The following is an 18,108-nucleotide window of genomic DNA, read 5'->3' as shown; positions in this document are numbered from 1 at the left end:
GTCAGCGAGGTGGGGATACTTGTGTCCAAACCACCTCACCCCACATCGCTGTACCTACCCCAGATAACTATGGAAATGCCCCCCCTTCCCTGGAGATAACCCGCAGGCTGGTTACTGCATCAGACATCACCAGGCCTAAGGCCTCCGTTGTAGTGATATATTATTTATGTTTTATTAGACTTGCCTGAGAATTAAGAAAGCAAAGTCAGCCTCAAGCTATAGAGATCAGGCAATGGTGATACACACACCTTTAATCCCAGCAGCCGGCAGCTAGGGGGTGGTGGTACACACCTTTAACCCTAGGACTCAGGGTTAAGAGGTAGACAGATCTCTGTGAGTCCAAGGCCACCCAGATCTACACAAGATTGATCCAGTCCTAAAGAGAAACAGCTCACACAAAGATGATCTCATCACGCCTTTAACCCCAGCACTGGAGGGGTATAAAAGATAGGAGCAGGGTCTTCAGCAGTCATTCTCAGGCACCCATTCTCCAGCCACACTGAGGACAGGAAGACACTGAAGTCTCAGGATTCTCCAGCCGGGCTGAGGAGAGGCCGTGGTAGGGAGGTAGTGGTAAGAGCTAGTGGCCCGCTTCTTTGCTTTTCTGATCCTAACCCCAGTATCTGTCTCTGGGTCTTTTACTTTTCATGCAACACTCCACCCTGCGCAATAACTCCTGCTCCCTTTCCTTCTTCTAGGTGCCTTTCTAGTTTCTAACCCAGGCAACACAGTGTCATAGTAGGAGCGGGGAAGGGGAGGACAGGATTTGTGAACTGGTGCATATACATTCATGATGTCACCGAAGGAACGTCTCTTCTGTTTCCTCTAGAGCCAGGCCATAGGAGGTAGGATTGACTCCGTACCCCCTCTTCCAGCTGCCTGCTGCCTGCCTCTCCCAGCTCCTGTCACCTTGTAGGGATCTATGTTGGACAAAGTGGTCCTGCTTTATTCGCCGGCGTGTTCTTCTTTCTTCTCTTTTTATCAAAAGTCGGCTAACTTACAAATGTGTGTGTAGCCTCAACTGTGAGCCAGGGACTGTTGCAGTAATTTAGTATACAGCATCTCAAAGACTATACTGATGGCTTCTGTATCCTTGGGCAACCTGAGCTATGAGGAGGTAGTGAGATCCCCTAGCAGCAACAGATGCTCCACTGAGGTTCAACAGGAGGCCAGTGACTGAACTCAGGAAACATGGACAGAAGAGGGCGCTGTGGTTAGACATAGTGGCCAAACAGAAGGCATCTCATGTCCTGAGGACTTGGGGTTCTAACTACAATAGGGAGTCATCACCAACAGGAAAATGGTGCATTCTGGTTTGTGCTTCAATTAAAAACAACAGAACTGGGCGTGGTGGCACAACCCTTTAATCCTAGCACTTGGGAGGCAGAGGCAGATAGATCTCTGAGTTTGAGGCCAGCCTGGTCTACAGAGTGAGCTTCAGGATAGCCAGGACTGCAAAGAGAAACCCTGTCTTGAAAAACAAAGCAACAAGGGGCTGGAGCGATGACTCAGCGTTTAAGAACACTGGCCCCTCTTCCAGAGAACATGAGTTCAATTCCCAGCAATGACATGGTGACTTACAACCATCTGTAAGGAGATCTGGTACCCACTTCTGGCCTGCAGCTTTACATGCAAACAGAATACTATATACATAATTAATAAATAGATATTTAAAAAACCAGTAAAACCTTTTTACATGTGTGGTGTGTGTTGCATGAGGTGTGTGTGGTGTGTGTGTATGTGTTGAGTGTCTGTGGGCACATGCATGCCGTAGGGTGTGTATGTAGATGAAAGGGCAACTTGCAGGAGTCTGATCTTCCTTTTACCATGTGAGTCCTGGGGGTCAAACTCAACTTGTCAGGCTTGGCGGTAAGTACCTTTACCCTCTGAGCCATCTTACTGGCTCCTGGTTTGTGCTTCAGAAGAAAGAGCTGCCAGGCCTATGGGGTCATGTGTGTCTTTAATCCCAGGAAGTTAGCCAAGTTACCCTGGGCTTCACAGTGAGCTCTGGCCAGCCTGAGCTATACAGCAAAATCCTATCTCAATCTATCCAAATTAGAGATTAAAAACCAGAGAAAGTGATGGAGAAAAGCAAGTCCAGGAGCTTGGGGTAAGGCAAATGTAGAGAAGAAAGATGAATGTGAAGGCTGCTTTTTGAGTCCCACTGAGTATCCACAGTGTCAGTGGCCACAGAAGCCACCAACAATTCCCATGGGTATTCGTTTCCCTGAGGCCAAGGTGACTAGCCCAGGTTTGACTCAGTGGGCTAGAGCTGGGCTTTCCCATGGAAGGACTTTTCCCCTTGGAGATGAAATTCAGTTTGACAGCAGTGCTGACTGGGAGGATAGCATTTTGCAAATGTGCTGTGGCATAAGAGAGTAGCTGCTTCTATGTTTACCCCAGGTTTCCGGCTGTGGCTTGGCATCCCCCAGCGACATGAGTCACAGGTTCACAGCATGTCCTCTTGCAGGGTGTTATGGCAGCACCAGGATGTGTCTTCCAGCTTCCTAGACAATTGAGTTTCATCAAGGGGGTGTTGGATGTGAGCCAGTCACTGGGAAGTTCTAGGTGGTGTCTGGCTGATGCTGTGGCTGTTTGGGAACCTTCAGTGAGTCCAGTGAAGAGATGTGGATAATCTGTGTCCAGCACGATGACTTTTTCAGTGAGGACAAATCATTGCCCCTCTGTTATAAAAATGTCCATTGTAATCAGCTTCCCACAAGTAGCTACCCAGTGTCTACAGAGAGCCATATCATTAACCCTGGTGAGAGCAGGCCCTGTAGTCTAGCTCACGCTGGCACCCTTTTCTCAGCCTGGTGGGTGTTTTGTTTCTTTGTGAGTCCACTGAGCCTCCCATCAAGATGAGTAGAGAAGATTAGCCTATGTTTGCATCGTGAGCATCATGCCCACATGATTCTTAAATAGCGTCTTTTGTGTTTCACTTATCAAGCTTTGAAGGTCTTCTGTCAGTCACACCCCTGGCTCTGCGTCAAGGCACAGTGGTATTGTCAAGCCGTTAGCTCCCAAGCATACATGTGTGCAAGCTCACTCTGTCTGGAGAATTAAGACGTACATTTTCCACTCAGGGTTACTCTGTCCTGGGTGCATAATGACCAAGTAAAGGATGGAAGCCTGTCGATAGGAAAATGACTCACTTAGTAGAATACCCACCCAAAGATGACCTGCTGTGCCGGGACCCCAGATGCAGAGCCCTGGGTTTCCCTTCACACTGGCTGACCCACAGATTTCATGCTGCATTAATCACATGACACCTTAATGGAGGTGTTCATCAGCTTTGTTCCTAGGGACCCCCCAAGATTGGTGAGGCACAACCAGAGATGTCATGAGTAAGATCATGGCCCTACTGCTTGGGGTAGCAACTACCCACTATCCCACATAGCAGTTCAGGTCTCCATGCCCAATCAGTCTATAGCTTATAAAAGCTGCCATAATGCTTACTTGCTGGCTTGTGGCTCCTGTTTGACCATTTCCTACCTTTCTGATTGCTGATGCTAAGCAGTTGTATTAGTTATCTTTCTGATGCTATGATAAAATAATTAACATGCAGAAGTTTACTAGGGCTTCCTGTTCTGAGGGATAAGAATCCAACCTGACAGAGGTGAGAGATTAAGGGATGGGGTCAAGCATGGCAGCAAGCAGCATGTCTGGCCACAGGAGCCGGAAGCTGAGAACTCACATCTTCAAACACAAAGCAGAACAAATTGGAACTGGGGAACAAAGGCTTAAGATGGCACTTAACTCTCAAAGCCTCCCCCATGATGTACTTTCCCCAGCAAAGCTACACCACTTTCCTAAATAGTGCCACCAACTGGGGACCAAATACATGAGCCTATGGAGGACATTGCCCATCCTAACCACCACATTTTACTCTCTGGTCCTATAGACTCACGATTGTACCAAATGCAAAATGCATCTAAGCCAAACCTTTGAAAGCCCGCATGGTCCCTCTTAGTCTCAACACTGTTTAAAAATCCAAAGTCTCTTTTGGGAGTCAAGGTAATTTCTTAACTGTTACCCCTCTGCCCCTACAAATTAAAAAGCAAAATAGGTACTTCCAACATGGCACAGAACATAAATTCTGTGCTGATTAGTTTGGTTAGCTTGCCGCAAACCTAGCCATAGCTGGGAAGACGGAGTTGAGAAAATGCCTCCATAAGATTCCCCTGCAGACACATCGGTAGGGCATTTTCTTGATTAATGAATAATGCTAAAGGGCCCCACCCACTGTGGGCTGGGCCATTCCTAGGCAGGTGGCCCTGGATGGTATAAGAGAGCAGACTGAGCAGCACTCACTCATGGCCTCCATGTCAGCTGCTGCTTCCAGGTTCCTTCCATGACGTCACCTGGATGATGCATTAAAAGCTGTGAGGTGAAACTAAACCTTTTCTTCAAGTACTTTTGATCATAGTATTTTATCACAGCAGCAGAAAATCTAACAAAGACAAATTACCATTCCAGGAGTGAGGATCGGGGGCATGGAGGGAAATATTGGACCAAAGTAAGACCAAAACCCAGCAAGGCAAACCCCAAATCTATAGCTCCATGCCCGGTGTCAAAGGGCTTAAGATGGCTTTGTCCTTAACTTTGCTGCTGGTAGCATACTCTACTGGGCAGAATCTACTCCCTTGCATGCAGCTTTCCTCGGGTGATGTCTCACAGTCTAGCCTCTCCAACATCTTCAGGTCTCCACTGCAACCTAGGCTACACCATCACAGCTTCACACAATGGCCTCTCACTGTCTCCTGCCCTCTCAGATATTTCATGCAGGGATTCCCTGCCACAAACAGCCTGGCCTCGGTGGCCCTCTGAAACTGGGGAGTAAAAGTCTATAGCCCCTTTGCTCTTTCATCCTTCCTGCCTCAAAGCCCAGTAGCACATGGGGCTGGAGTGATGGCTCAATGATTAGGAGCACTCATTGCCCTTCCAGAGGAAATGAGTTCAAGCTCTAGCACCACAGGTGGCTCACAGCTGTCAGTCTCTCTAGTCCCGGGGGACCCACTTCCCTCTCCACAGGCACTGGGTATACATGGTGCAGAGATACCCATACACATAAAATAAAAGTCAAGAGTAAATTTAAAGATTATTTTAAGAGCCAAATTGGGACATTTTCATAGGGACTGAATTTTGACAACATGAAACATGAGTTTTGTTAGCTGGGACAGTGAGTGTTGGCTTTTGTGGGAGGGCTGGAGCATCTAAGTGCCTTCGAATGCAGATTTAACAGTTAATATATAGGCAAGGCTTCTCTTTAGTGGAAAAATTGGAGACAGAAGGCAACAGGGTGAGGGGCAGAAGATAATCAGAAAGCTTGTTTACAATCCTGCAGTAATTTAAGGTTTTGAGAGTGTGCATGTGTGCCGTGTGTATCTGTGTGTTTGTACAGCTCAGGACTCAGCTGGGCAGTGGTGGCACCCACCTTTAATCCCAGCACCCGGGAGGCAGAGGCAGGCCGATCTTAGTGAGTTTGAGGCCAGCCTGGTCTACAAAGCGAGTTCCAACATAGCCTGGACTGTTATATAGAAAAACCGTGTCTTGAAAAACATAAACAAACAAACCAAAAAAGAGCTCAAAACTCATTAGTCAGGAGCCAGACTGGTGCATACTTTTAATCCCAGCACTTGGAGTCATCATTTAGGAACCTCCTACATTGGTTTTGTTTGTTTTTATTTTTGTTTTGTTTCTGAGATAGTCCCCAAAGTAGTGTAAACCTGCTGCTTGCCAGCCCCAGGGGCCTGTCTGCTTCCACCCTCTCAGTCCTGAGTGTGTGTAGCTTTTCTTTACATGGATTCTGGGGATCTGACTCAGGTCCCCAGGCTTCCAGGTGAAGAACTTTACTGACTATCTTCCCAACAGCCCCTACATTTAATACATGATTATATATATTATACATATACATACATATGTATATATTATATATATACTGAACTATTTTCTGCATAAAGTTAAATTAAAGATTTGTTTCCCATACTCCAGTAAAGTTGATGAGAAATACTTGAAATAAAATTCAAGAAATACTAATAATCACTCACTGAGGGCCAAAAGGCTTATTTCTTCCTCCCTGGCCGGTATTGTCAAAATCTGCAGAAGCAGAGCCGTCCATGCCCAGTTATTCCATGCACACGGTTAGGATATGGGAAGCCCTGGGCTTCCCCCAGTCACCAAAGAAAAGAGGAAGCTATCTATGGCTACAGTTTCCCAAGGTCCAGAGATGTGAATGTCTGTGATTCCACCTTTCTCTCTTCTGTTGTTGCCCTTGTTGTGAGGCACGGTCTTGCTTGAATCTAAACTGACCTCAAACTCATGATCCTTCTGTTTCTGCCTCTCAATCTGGGAGTATAATTATGCACAACCACACCCAGCCATCTAGCTTTCATTCTTTTTTCTTTAAGAAATGAAGATCTGTGTTTTCTCAGTGAAGCTGTCTCTCTTCTCATGTTTTTCACAACGTGCTGTGCTCTCTCTAGCTCTGGGCTCTTCCCTCCTGTTCTGCTGAGAAGCTGGCGGCGTTATCTCTTAGTAGCTGTAGAACGTGTGAAGGAAGGCCACCAGGCATCCCTGAGAACCGCCTTTCTCCAGCACGGGTGTGGTGTTAGAGATAACTGAGCAGGGATGATGAATCAGTGGCACTTACAAGTGTCTTTCTAAAGTCCATCTGTAAAAGTGCTGTGATCAGCTGGGTGTGGTGGTACATGCCTGTAACTGCAGCACTCAGGAGGCTAAGGCAGGATGAGGAGTTTAAGGCCAGTGTGGGCCAAATAGTGAAACTACCCTATCTAGGGCTCCAGGGTTAGGTCGCAAGGCCTTGAGCATGCTCCGTCACTTTTCCTGCATTCCCAACACTTTTCTTTTTTTAGTTTTGAGTATCTCCCTATGTTTCCTAGGCTAGCCTTGAACTCTCTGTAACCTGAAAAGGCCTTAAACTTACCACCCTTCCTCACAATCCAAATTGCTAAGATTACAGGCATGTGCTGCCATGCCTAGCTTTCCCGCTCCTTCTTTCAACACGCCCCACACACCCCAGAGAAAATGTGCTTATGAGTCTGCCTAGCCTATGTATTTTACCAAGTCATATTTGATACGTTAAAATTTTTCTTATTTCAATTTGCTCTTAAGATGAACTGATTATCTCAGCTGATTTCAAAAAGGAAGACTGTCTAGTTTCCTTAGCATCTAAACACCAGTGGAATTTTATGGATCATAAACAAAAAAATTAATGCATGCCCATGTGTTGATGTCAGTAAGTGATGGGGGTTGTTCTTCTATATATATGTTTCTCTTATTGGTTAATGAATAAAACACTGTTCAGCCAACGAGGCAGGAAGATAGGTGGGTCTAGGAGACAAGGAGAATTCTGGGAAAGGTAGGCAGAGTGAGCCCACCACACAGAGTCGTGATGCTGCCAGAGGAGTAACACCATGCTGGGGCATTACTGGGAAAGCCACAGCCTCGTGGCAATACATAGATTGATAGAAATGGGTTAATATTTAAGACAGAGTTGGCCAAAAAGAAGCCCAAGCCACCGGTCAACAGTTTTATAACTAATATAAATCTCTGTGTGTTTATTTGGGGCTCAAGGGAAGTGGGACACACAATGCCAGGACAAAGAATCTCTCATAATAAGTAGGTGTGGGTAGATCATTTTAAACAAATCCTATGTAGGAACTGGGGATGTCCAGTAGGCAAGGTGTTTGCCACAGTAGGCAAGTAGTTTGCCACCTGACTTCGGATTCTCAGCATCCACATAAGAATCAGGTCTGCAGCTTGTGTCTATAACAAAAGTGATGGGATGCAGAGCCAAGAAGATCCTTGAGGCTTGCTGAATAGCCAGTCTAGCTTAATCAGTGAGCCTCATGTCCCAGTGAGAGACCCAATCTCACAAAACAAGGTAAATGGTTCCTGAGGAATAACGCTCAGGCTTACAGATGCGTGTGTGTGTGTGTGTGTGTGTGTGTGTGTGCCTGTGCCCACACTCACGTATAAAATATATCTTTTGCTTGTTTGTTTGCTTGTTTGTTTTTCAAGACGGCTTCTCTGTATAGCCCTGGCTGTTCTGGAACTTGCTTTATACAACAGGCTGATCTTGAACTCACAAAAGATCCTCCTGCCTCTGCCTCCCAAGTGCTGGGATTTTATATACATAAAACCATATCTAGGCTGGACATTGCGGTACACACCTGTGATCCAGCACTTAGAGGACTGAGGTTGGAGGTCTGAGTATAAAGCCAGACTGCCTGCTTCTCGACGCCATCCCCCTCCGCACACCTTGTTTGGTTTTGGTTTTTGGTTTTTTGAGACAGGGTTTCTCTGTGGCTTTGGAGGCTGTCCTGGAACTAGCTCTTGTAGACCAGGCTGGTCTTGAACTCACAGAGATCCACCTGCCTCTGCCTCCCGAGTGCTGGGGTTAAAGGAGTGAGCCACCAACGCCTGGCTACACACCTTGTTTCTAAAAAGACTTTATTCTTAATTATTTGTGTGTGTGTGTATGGAAGGTGGGTACATGCGTGCTTTATGAAGAGGCCAGGGGATTCCCCGAAGTTGCAGGCATTGCTGAGCTACCTGATGGGAGTGCGGGGAACCCAACACCATCTTTGAAAGAGCATTGATGCTGGACTATCACCTCGGCCCTGTTATATTTTTTTAAAGCACTTTAGTAATTCAGTAGGATACTTGCTTAAAATATGGGCTCTGTCCCCAGCATTATTTAAAAAAATAAGTCCGAAAAACTTCAGTTAATCAGTAAAGTGTTAAAACAGCTGTTAATAATGAGAGATAACAAAAGAGAGCATGGTGAGGTTAATTACGGACAATGATAACAACTAGAGGGGGAAAAAAATCTCCCAGAGGTGAGTTAACTTTTGTTTTTGTTTTAGGTTGTTTTGTTTTGCTCCCAGAGGTTTATTTATTTATTTAAATTAGAAACAAGCTTGTTTTACATGTCAATTTCAGTTTCACTCCCTCCCCTCCTCCCCTGCACCCCACCAATTCCCTATCCCATCCCCCTTTCTGCTCCATAGGGAGGGTAAGGCCTTCCATTGGGGATCTACAAAGTCTGTCATATCATTTGGAGCAGGGCCTGGGCCCTCCCCTGTGTGTCTAGGCTGAGAGAGTATCTCTCTATGTGGAATGGGCTCCTGAAGTCCATTCATATACTAGGGATAAAGACTGATCCACTGCCAAAGGCCCCATAGATTGTCCAGGTCTCCTAACTGACACCCATGATCAGGGGGTCTGGATCAGTTCTATGCTAGTTTCCTAGCTATCAGTCTGAGGTTCATGAGCTCCCCCTTGTTCAGGTCAGCTGTTTCTGTGGGTTTCACCAGCCTGGTCTTGACCCCTTTGCTCATCACTTCTCCCTCTCTGTAACTGGATTCCAGGAGTTCAGTTCAGTGTTTACCTTGGGTGTCTGCTTCTGCTTCCATCAGCTACTGGATGAAAGCTCTAGGATGACATATAAGGTAGTCATCAGTCTCATTTTCAGGGAAGGGCATTTAAGTAAGGTAGCCTCTCCACTATTGCTTAAATTCTTAGTTGGGGTCATCCTTGTAGATCTCTGGACACTTCCCTAGTGCCAGATTTCTCTTTAAACCTACAATGGCTCCCTCTATTATGACATCTCTTTTCTTGCTCTCTTCTATTCTTCCCCTGACTCAACCTTCCTGCTCCCTCATGTTATCCTCTCCCCTCTTCTTCTCCCCTTCTCTTTCTCCTAACTCCCTCTCCCCTCCCCCCATGCTCCCAATTTGCTCAGGAGATCTTGTCCCTTTCCCCTTCTCCAGGGGACCATGTATGTCTCTCTCAGGGTCCTCCTTGTTTCCTAGCTACCCTGGCAGTGTGGATTTGTAGGCTAGTAATCCTTTGCTCTATGTCTAAAATCCATATATGAGTGAGTACATACAATGTTTGTCTTTTTGTGACTGGGTTACCTCACTCAGGATGGTTTCTTCTAGTTCCATCCATTTGCCTGTGAATTTGAGAGAGGGTCTCATGTCCTCTGGCCACGTCTGCTGCTGCATCCAAGTGTTGGGATGTAAGCACATGCATGCCATCATGCTCTACTTGCTTTTCTGATTAAAAAATTATTGTTCTAATTAAGTAATTAGTGCCAGGTTCTCCAGCAGGTAGGGCTGGGGAAGGGCCGGTCCAGCCAGTCTTTTCCTGGGGCTGAAAGGGATGGTGAGTGTCGACGACTCAGACCCTCCCCCCTCCTAATTACCAGGGAGAAACACACTGAGTCCTAAGACTTGTAGAAGCAGGATCTCATTTTATTGCAGCAGGCATGAGCTTATATAGGGTTGAGGTAGGGGATGGGAATTTTAGGATGGAGTAAGGTGACATGAGGAGTAAGGGCCAATAATATCCTTCTGAGGTCACTAGGCAGGGGCAGTCTTACATCAGACCTTGCTGAGTCACCCCCATGTGGAGGTTACAGGCCAAAGACAGGTAGCCAAACTCTAGCCAGGCTCAGGAGGTTACACTAGGTCTCACGTCCAAGCCTTTTTAGGCCCAACAAATTAGCAGTGTGTACATGCACAGGGAAGCCTGAGGACAACATGCAGGAGTCTGTTTTCTCTCTTTGCTGTGTGGGTCCCAGAAATTGAACCTAAATTATCAGGCTGACGGAAAGTACCTTTACCTGCTGAGTTGTGTCAATAACCTTTTTAAAAAGATTTTGAAATTTTTTTTGAGCTAGGACTCTCTCTGTAGCCCAGGCTGCCTCAAATTATATAGCTCAGATTGGACTCAGATTGACAGCAGTCCTCCTGCTTTAACTTCCAAGTGCTGGAATTACAAGTGTGAGCCACACACCTAGTGTGAATTGACTGTTTATGGCTTTATAAAATCATTCTTTTTTTTTTTGGTTTTTCGAGACAGGGTTTCTCTGTGGCTTTGGAGGCTGTCCTGGAACTTGCTCGGTAGACCAGGCTGGTCTCGAACTCACAGTGATCCGCCTGCCTCTGCCTCCTGAGTGCTGGGGTTAAAGGCGTGCGCCACCAACGCCCGGCTTTATAAAATCATTCTTACTTAATCCAACAATCGTTCAATTTAATTGTTATTTTTCTACATTGTGTGTGTGTGTGTGTGTGTGTGAGAGAGAGAGAGAGAGAGAGAGAGAGAGAGAGAAGAGAGAGAAGAGAGAAGAGAGAAGAGAGAAGAGAAGAGACTACCATCACTCCAAGTTAGGAAAGAGAATCAAACCAGCTCAGTCTAGATTCCTAGTGTTCCAGGCTGAAGCTGTCAGTTTCCCTCAGAAGACCATGCGTTTCTAGCAGCTTTGTTATAAACATGAGTCATCACCACTCACAAAGAAGCAACTGCAATTTAAGTTGTCCCCTGCCCTACCCTGTGCCCGGGATCCAACCCAATGCCTTACATATTCCAGTGCTTTACCATGGAGCCATGTCAAGCCCTACCTACTCCTTTCAAGGCATGGTAAAGAACAACTTCATCTACAAAGGACACTTGGGTCAGATCACAGTTGTCCTTCCTTATCTGTGTGATCCATCCTTATTAACTGAACAAATCTCAGATAAAAATATTTGGATGAAAATTTGCATGTAGTTTGAATGTAAACATTTTCCTCGTCAATATTCTGTATGTTTACAACCCAGTGTAATCCTCTTATGCTGTGTTTATACTGTCTTGGATGTTGCAAGTCATCTAGGAATGATTAAAATCTGGGAGAGCATGTGTATAGATTCTGTCTTAGGGATTTGAGCATCCCAAGGGCTGTAAATCAGCCCAGTAGCTGGCTAACTGAAGCACAAGGGCATAGGCAATGGCTGGTGAAGGGAGGAGCCTTGAAAACCTGTTCTGAAGTTTTTAAAATGCCATGTTCATCTGCCAGGAAGAAAACAAGGAAAGTTGGATGCAGTAACACACACACACACACACACACACACACACACACACACACACACACACACACACACACACACACACACACACGGCAAGGCCAAACCTAAGAGAGCAAGAGTCTGAGACTAGCCTAAATTACAGGGGGTCCCATTTCAAACAAATTGTGAAATTACTACAGATGAAGTAAAATTGGTCACTGTTTTTACAGTGATCTACAAAAACATTGCAAAGATAGAACTAAGCATGGGGAATAAGAATGACATTTTCAAACTAGATTTCTTTTTCTATCTTTGTTTTTTTAACTTGGTTTAGATTTTTGAGGCAGCCTCTCACTGTGAAGCCCAGCTAACCTGGAGCTCACTATGTAAGTCAGGCTAGTCTTCTAGCTGCTCCCTCTGAGAGCTGAGAGCTGGATTTATAGCTTTATATAGCTATAGTTATAGCCCAGATTTCTCAATGAGTTAACAATAAAAAGAACTCCAGCAACCTGGCGTTGGTGGTGCACACCTTTAATCCCAGTACTTGGGAGGCAGAGACAGGCGGATCTCTGTGAGTTCGAGGCCAGCCTGATCTACAGAGGGAGTCCCAGGACAACCTCCAAAACAATACAGAGAAACCCTGTCTCAGAAAAATAAAAAATAAAAAAGAACTCCAGCATATGACACACTACCTTTTACCTTAAGAAGTATGTGACAACTGTTTTTAAGTTTTTTTTTAATCACAATTTTCTTTTCATTTTGTACAGGTGGTACAAAATATGGAATATGTACATGATTATATGTACCCAAAGGCATAATGTCCTTTTAAAACTGGAGCTGTAGGCTGTTCTGAGTCTTGGGTCATGGGTGCTGAGCATCTCCTACCACCTAGGCATCCCTCTAGTCTTTGAGGACCATTTAAAAGACACGGTCTGCCATTAAGGAAAGGAAAGGAAATGGCAGTGTCTTCCACTACAGAAAACCTGTTGTTTCTCATACCGTTGACACATCAGTTCCCCCATGACATGGAAAACTTGCCAGGAGGATGATCTGAATTGATGTAGTGGGGAGCTCTCCTGCCATCTTTCTGCTTGGACCCGGTGGGTGGGACCATAGTTAGTGACATCTACAAATTGGTGCTGGGCATGGCTTCTGGCCAGAATCTTTAGTCTTGGATCTCCTCCCATGATAGAGGGAGCAGAAACTTTGGGGTTCCTAGTGGGAAAGCATGAACTCAGCTTTGTAGGAGCCTCAGAGTATGAAAGCTGCCCATCTAGAGGGCACTTGGGGATCTGGAAATACCTAACATTCCCTCTGATCCAGCCTACTGTAGCCTCCCTGTCCGGTCCCTTCCTGGGCCCTGCCCCTGCTCTGACCCCGCCCTCATGGGGCTGCTAGGCAACCTCCTGGCACCTCCCTTGCCTGCATTGTCTGCTGACATTTTCTACACAGATTTAAGCTTTCATTATCTAAATAAGTAAATGCACCAGGCCCCTTCCAGTATTTAGAGGCCAGTAGTTTCAAAATTCAATTGTGTAAACACAGGGACGCCTTCATTTCTTCCTCATTTTATAGTGGAATGTACACCTCACTCAGAAATACAAAAATTCATTCATTCATTTCCTTTCCCTGATTAGGAGCTGGTATCAGTTGTAAGAACACCTCGGTGTTGATTCAGTGCTTGGGGTTGTTGGTTGTGTTTTGAGACAGGGTCTCACTATGTAGCCCTGGCTGGCCTGGAGCTGATAGATTTCCCTACCTGGAACATCACGGTGCCTGGCACTGCATTTGTGTCGTTGTTGTCTTGTTTGCTTATGATCAAAGTTGCTAGATTTGAAACTGTTAGGAAGTGCTGTCAGACCTGCTGTGAGGGCCTGGTTGGTATCATCTCAGCTTTTCAAAATTGAACTGATTTATTCTATTTTGTGGTGCTACTGTCTGTCTTTTGCATCCTGTAGCTGGGGAGGAATGCCAAGCCACACTCAAGGGGCTTGCGAAAGAGGCCAGGGCTAGGCCCAAGTCTTTAATTTTGTTTGTTTTTCCATCTGTCTTATTTGGGTTTCATTTTCTTTTCCTTTCTTTTGTTTTGCTTGTTTGTAAGTTAGATCTTTAAATGTGCTGTGACTTCAAAGAAACATCTTTTTAAAAAAAAATTGGGGTATGGTGATTGGCACACACCTGTAATCCTTGCACTTGGGAAATAGAGCCAGGAAGACCAGGGACTCAAGGGTATCCTTGGCTACAGACTATGTTGGGCAATGTAAGACCCTGCCTCAAGAATAACTAAGGAAGATACATTGTGTACATACACGGAATTATCGAAGAATAATGAAATATTAATGAATTAATTAAATAAGAACCAGGTGTGATGGTTTATGTCTGTGATCTCAGCACTTGGAAACTGAGGCTGGAATGTTGAAGGGAGTAAAAGTGATCTGGGCTACAAGATGAGTTCCAGGCCGTCCCACTGGGCGTGTAAGAGCCTGCCTCCCACAAAGAGCAGGTTGGAGGAGAGGGCCAAGTGTGTGAAGTCCTTGCTGAGAAAGAGGGCTGGATCCAGTGTAGTCCTTGGGGGTGGGAGCGCATTCCTCTCTAACCCCAGTGCTCCTAAGCTTTGGGTCAGCTTGCTCGGCCCACATAGCAGGGGGTGGTGGGAGGGCCAAGAGGCCCTGTCACAAAATGAGGTGGAAGGTGAGAGTTGACCTCTGACCTCTATCCACATTGGTACTTTTGTCATGTAGAGTACCCCCCCTCCTGTGTGTGAGAGGGGGGAGGATTTTTAAAAATTGTAGGATCTTCCTGTTTTGGACTTATTTGACAGAGTATTTTGTTCCTACTGTGTAGAAGTGACGCCCTTTGCCATAATAGGTAGTCCTCTAGCCTCTTCCTTTTTATTGCCTTGCTAAAGACCATGACCAAAAGCAGTTTGGGGAGGAAAGCATTTATTTGGCTCACATGGTCCTGGTCAAAGTGGTTTTTTGGTGTTTTTTTAAGAGAACTCAAGGTTGAATGGTTTGGGAAAAGGGGGTGAACTTGGGAGGAGTTGGAAGAGGGCATGAGTGTGATCAAAGCACATTATATGACGTTCTCGAAGATCTATGATAAGAATGAGAAACAGAAGAAGAACCAAGGAACCAGTGTCTCTGGGTTCACTGTTGTGCCAAGGAGCCGGAAGGAAATCATAACTGATGCATCATGGGGTGGATTGGGCAAAAAAGCTCGTGGGCGGGAAGAGCCCAGTCCTTTGTCATCCTGGCGTAGGTGAACAGCCGCTCCTTTACTGTTTGCAGCTGGGCCCATTATGGTGCAACTCTGTGGGTCAGTGTCTGTGACTTGCTCCAGGGAGGTAGGAGTTCAAGCAGCCCAAGTTGCTCCTGGTAGGAGGGTCTGAGTTTAAATAGCCTAGAGGCTTTGGCTGGGGTGCCAGCCTAAACCTGCCATTCAACTACCAGAAGGAAGGAGGGTCTGGACAAGCAGGAACTGCTCTGGGGCTTGAGGTGGAGGGAAGTGGTCACCTTTGCATTTCAGTGCCTCTGTTGGCTAGATTGCAATGGGAAATGTCTCTTGCCTAATTAGGTTGCTGCATAGCTCAGAAGTAGGAAATCGTGTACTGGGGAAGTGAAGAAGTCTAAAGAATCGTCTGGATGCTGTGGGCAAGGGAGGAGTCCATGATGACATTGATGCCAGGGTTATGGGGAGCAGGTTCCCAGCCTCGTGGGTGGAACTGGAGTCCTCAGCTTAGTCTTTACTAGGCCCCAGATCACAAGGCTCTGTTGACTGGGAGAAGGACCCAGGCTGAAGGGAAGGACTTCCTAGACCAGAGGTGGCAAGAGGGGAGCAGGAAAAGAAATTCACACAGATCGACGACAATAGGGGTAAGTAGAGTCCCAGGCGTTTGTGGGAGCTCCTTGGTGCAAATGAGATCGAAAACAGGCCCCGGTTCCCTGTGCCGGTAGTTCCTAGATACTAGAAAGGCTGACGCAGGAAGATTGCTTACACCTGGGGAATTGAAGACCACCAGCCTGGGCACCACAGGGAAACACCATTTCAAGAAAAAAGACAAATGCCAACAACCTGCCAGAATGGATAACGGCAGTTAAGTGCTGCAGGGCCTGGAGGAGCTTGGTGACCTTTGGGCTCTGCACTGGAGCAGGTCACTGCAGCGGAAAGCTGGGGATGGTTCTGCACGTTAACGTTGCAGCTGTTGATACAGTTTTCTGAACCCGGGTGATGCTTTCCTTGTTTAATAACTGGAAATATCCTGTAAGTGCCAGGGATCGATTTTTAATGATTAAAATCTCATTCTATCCCTGTGTCAGTGTCTGAAAAGCTCATCAACATGGATGCACATGCCTAGGTTCGCCCTTGCTAAATAGTTTTCCTGTAAGTAACAACACATGCGCGTCAGGAAATCCAGTCCCTGAGGAGGCTCTGCTGAGGAGCCCTCACCCAGGATGCTCTGGATCCTCAGTTCTATCCCCAACACCACAAAGTAGTGAGGGACATTCCTTGATTTAGGGTTATGATGTCATCTCCTGGTTTAATGAGACTTCCCTTCCCTGGTCTGTATTTCTATAAGATATTCACAGATTGATTAGTAATTTGGGAGACATGTTTGTTCAAATTTTTTTCTTAGTTTTCATTTTGTTTGATATTTTTGGTTGTTGTTGAATTGTGTCAATTTAAAAATATTGTACTCTTACCAAGCAGTAGTGGTGCACACTTTTAATCCCAGCACTCGGTAGGCAAAAGCAGATGGATCTCTGTGAGTTCAAGGCCATCCTGGTCTACAGACCAAGTTCCAGGACAGCCAGAGCTACACAGAGAAACCCTGTCTTGGGGAAAAAAACCAATAATATACTCTGGATGTTAACTCAGCCCCATCTTTCTCTGAAAGCAAGGAGGTTTATTCACAGGTGCTAGCTTGCCGTTTGTGTCATGTTTTATTTGATTTTTCTTTCAGTTAGGTGAATTGAAATATTAGAAGCTACAGAAGCATAGTTCTTTGCAAAGTGTGTGTGTGTGTGTGTGTGTGTGGTGTGTTTCAAAATTCTGTTTCTAATATTATGGAATTAATGGACTCATATATAGATATTTTGCTTTAAAACAGGCCAAATGTTTCTGTGTTAAGGAAAATGTAACAGTACATGGGATAAGGATATTGTTGATTATTTATTGTGAGAAATTACAAGAGAAACCGAAAACCCAGTTAATTGAGACCCAACTGGAATCGGAAAAGTGAGTGAGTGAGTCTCTCCTGAGCCTTTTATTCCATAAGCCTGTATGCACCTGTAGCCATGCCTAAAACGAGAGTGGTCAGCGGCACGGGTACCCAGACCTCTCCCTACATTTCCGTTTTAGTTGGGTACAATTAACAGAATAAAATAGTACAATCTAGAGGAGAGGAGATGTGCAAAACTCTCTGGCATCATTCTGTCCTAACCACTGTTGGAATGATTTTCAGGTGAACAGACTTTCAGGTCAAAAAGCCAGCATCGGATCCCACTCCTCCACTGAGACCTGCTGATCAGGGGCAAGTTACTTATCTCAGAGTCTTAAAATCATCAGTAAAGGGAGAATTGAATTGATAATCTCTGGCTCAGAGCTGGAACGCTGGCCTGGTACAGTGTAACTGTTGTGATTAATTAGGGCATCTCACAAGGACATGAGCAGTGTGGTCTCTTCAGTCACTTATTTGGCCAGATCTACCAGTGGCCCATTCTGGACAAGCCACCCTCTCTACTGAGTGACTTAGAGTTCTGTCTAGGACACCCAGATACAGTTTAAGCTAACTTAAATTACATACACTCAGGTTGCTAGGGAGGAGACCTTTACTGAATCTTCCCATTGATTCTTATGATCCAAAACTTGAGTCACCACATAATTACCCATGGAGTACCTAAAAATTTATTACCCTGAGACTCCACTCAGCATTTTATTAGGAAGAAGGGCAAAGAGAAAGGCAGTGTTCATTCCTCAAGACTGTGTGTGGGCAGGTAAGTGTGGGACACCTTTGTGACTCTTTCAAGTACAGCTTTTGGCAGGGTATTATGGTACATGTCTGCAGTCTCTGTATGCAGAAGAGTGTGAATTTGAGACCAACCTGGGCTGGAAAATGCTTGCCTAGCATGGTCTCCACTCTCCCATTCCCCCAAAATTCTTTTGGTTTGATCTTTATTTGGGGTATATCTGCTTTTGTTTCTTGACTTATTTATTTTATTTTATTTTATTGGTTTTTCGAGACAGGGTTTCT

At 45.6% G+C, this 18,108-nt stretch overlaps 1 protein-coding gene across 5 annotated transcripts in view; it reads left to right on the top strand.

The window, feature by feature from the left end:
* Spata13 (spermatogenesis associated 13) overlaps nt 1-18,108 on the top strand; it is a 128,590-nt gene that overhangs the window by 73,955 nt on the left and 36,527 nt on the right. The window contains exon 1 of one of the 5 annotated variants that reach the window (XM_040740588.1): nt 15,356-15,730. The exons of the other annotated variants lie outside the window; for them this stretch is intronic. The gene's annotated coding sequence lies outside the window, so the exon portion shown is untranslated. Of the gene's footprint in view, nt 1-15,355; nt 15,731-18,108 lie in introns of those variants that run through there. 5 annotated transcript variants of the gene reach the window in all.

This window comes from Mesocricetus auratus, unplaced genomic scaffold (genome assembly GCF_017639785.1).
Source record: "Mesocricetus auratus isolate SY011 unplaced genomic scaffold, BCM_Maur_2.0 Super-Scaffold_100707, whole genome shotgun sequence".
Lineage (NCBI taxonomy): Eukaryota > Metazoa > Chordata > Mammalia > Rodentia > Cricetidae > Mesocricetus > Mesocricetus auratus.
The sequence above is the reverse complement of the archived record's forward strand: the minus strand, read 5'-3'. Positions and strand labels throughout refer to the sequence as shown.